Source organism: Agrilus planipennis, unplaced genomic scaffold (assembly GCF_000699045.2).
Source record: "Agrilus planipennis isolate EAB-ADULT unplaced genomic scaffold, Apla_2.0 scaffold12, whole genome shotgun sequence".
Lineage (NCBI taxonomy): Eukaryota > Metazoa > Arthropoda > Insecta > Coleoptera > Buprestidae > Agrilus > Agrilus planipennis.
Window position 1 is genome coordinate 1,796,304 of NW_020439003.1, and position 2,944 is coordinate 1,799,247.

Here is a 2,944-nt window from a genome sequence, read left to right on the forward strand (position 1 = left end):
GTTGGTAGGACACCTTCTCAGGCATGAAGGTCTAGTCAGAGACATATTAGAGGCAGAAACAGGAGTTAGGAGGGGTAGAGGTAGACCTAGATTAGATTACTGTTCGCAAATAGTTAAGGATGTGGGCTGTTTTAGTCTTAGGGAAATGCGAAGTTTAGCTGAGGATAGGAAAAAGTGGAGGTACGTGTCCAACCAGTCTTAGGACTGACGACCCTGATGATGATGATGATGATGATGATGATGATAAAAAGTTAGTCAAATAGCCCCGGCCTCTCCTACATACATACCTAAAACTAAGATATTACCTTTATAAAAAGCAACGTGAAAATAAATTTTAGATTTCATTTCGGCATACCCTATGCAAATGTATCTATCTATGATCGTCACTATCGATTTGTATAAGAACATATAACTATTGATATTCCTGAGGGAAATTAAGATTCTATTAGGGAACCCAAGAAAGTCTTCTTTATCTTCCTTCGAACAACGATAAAATCAAATTTTGTAGAGTGCTGTTGGAAGAAATAAGCGAAGAGAACAAGGAGATCTAAAAAGTTCGGCGCAGGATCACTTTAAGTGACAGTTTGAAATACATTCAATGCCTAACAAGTTCTGAAAGGTGCGGAATTGAAAAGTTAAAGTTTCATCACGCACTTCGGCAGCACATTTATCTACCTACACACATCATAAAAAAAAGTTTAAGCAACACTAATAAGGGTATAACGTATGTTACAGATACCTAATGTGAAAAGGTGATTATCTGCACATAATGACTGGGCACTAAGGATAAGCATAGCGACTAAATTGAGTAATAGATATTTTTATAAATTAAGCCATTTGGGGTTGGTTAAACTAATAAATTTAAGGGATATAGTCGAATGAATTTAAAAATAAAAAAAGCAGAAAAAAACTTTTTTATCTGTTATATAATTTTTTGTTTTAATAATTCAAAATTGTTTTGTAAAGCACATTTAATAACTAACGGTAGATTTAAACAAACACGTAAATTTCACCAAACAAGTTCATCTTTGCCATATTCACATTGTAAAGTGAACAAATAGAAAACAGAAGTTGCTACAGTAATCAGTGTATTACTGCTACAACTACCAAAAACAAATTATATAATCCTAATTCTTAATATCAACGATGGAATTAAAAAATCATCGTAGTCTAATTAAAATAGCAAACGAATCAATTTTATTGAATTTGTGCGCACAATGTTTTTTTTCTTTTTGAAAATAAATGGCATTATTACCCATTGGTAAGAACAAAAAACTACACAAAATAACTAATATTTTGATACGCTATTACCAAGGGGGTGTTCTAATTTTAAGGACCGGTAACATGATCACAAAAATAACGTAGAAGGAAGGTATTGATTGTCATGAAAGACTTTCGAATATATTTCTTACGTATTGCACTCTACGGTAATTCTAACGCAAGAACATTTATCAATTAGCTACATATCACTACAAAATTATGAAAACTTAATCGCACGCAATTGTTTCTCATTGTTATGGTGGTAATTTTTTATAAGTATTTAGGTAATTGACCAATTTTATTGAAACATTAGTTTATCCGTTTTCTTCTTATTAACTTCCCCCAAAGCGACCCTAAATATCAAAGATTATTTAACTAATACTTAAAATTAAATATTCAACAGCTCCTTTCAACGAAATGACCTAGCTATTAATCAAATTTTATTTATTAATAACAATTTTAGACATAGTGTAATATACTGATTATTTATTATTAAATAAAAAAATTAACGTACATCCTTATTTGATGAAAATTTTAGCCCGAAGATGGGTTCTTATTGCTCGAAATCTACTTCTTTAACTGCTTGCGTACAGTAATCTGGTCTGTGAATTTTCAGAATGATTTTCAATTAAAAGATGATCAGGGAAACCAATAAATTACCTATTGGATAGGTTAGATAAGTACATAATTATGTCCTTCTCTAGTTTGAAATAATTGTCATAAATTTTAAATCAAGGTGACACAAAATTACGATATTAAATATTTTAAAAGAAATGTTTAAAAAAATATGCACTTAATTATTTATGTACTAAATATTCACAATTGCCACGTGCCAAGTGAAACATTGATCCTTTAACAAAAAAAAAACAACTAAATTGCAAGAGAATTTTTTGAAATTTTTGGAGTTTTAAAAATTCATTTCTAAGTCAATAAAAAACAAGTTAGTTATTTAAATTTTAATACTCAGTTAATTGTAATCTTCCTTTCTAATTACAGTTTATTTTGTTTTTGCAAGATTTCAAATTCTAACTTCATATTATTTGTTCTATTTGTGTGTTAAAATAACCAAGTTTAATTGTAGACTTTTATATTATAGAACAAATGGTCATATTATTATTCGAAAAATACTATAAATCTTAGAATCGCCTTATATTTCAGTATTTGACCAGCTTATCTAAGCAATCGGACGTTTTATCAGCTTAAATTTCATGCAATGTGGTTCTTTGAATATTTCCTAAGAAGAAACTAAAGAAGACCTTCCACCTTACCCTCCTATTTTGCACCAAAGTGTAGGTCGAAGGTAGAGGTATGACTTAGGCTTCCCATTGATGACCGACCGTCAAAGCTGTATCGCTTAAAACATGGACAGTGGGCGTGGCGAAAAAGAAAAGGTTAGAAGCGTTCGAAATGTGGTGTTACAGGCGAATGATAAGGATGCCGTGGATAGAGAAGATTAGAAATGAAGAGGTATTAAAAAGAATAGGAGAACAGAGGACTGTATGGAAGTCAATAAGAAACAGGCGAGATAGGTTAGTAGGACACCTTCTCAGGCATGAAGGTCTAGTCAGAGACATATTAGAGGCAGAAACAGGAGTTAGGAGGGGTAGAGGTAGACCTAGATTAGATTACTGTTCGCAAATAGTTAAGGATGTGGGCTGTTCTAGTTTTAGGGAAATGCGAAGTT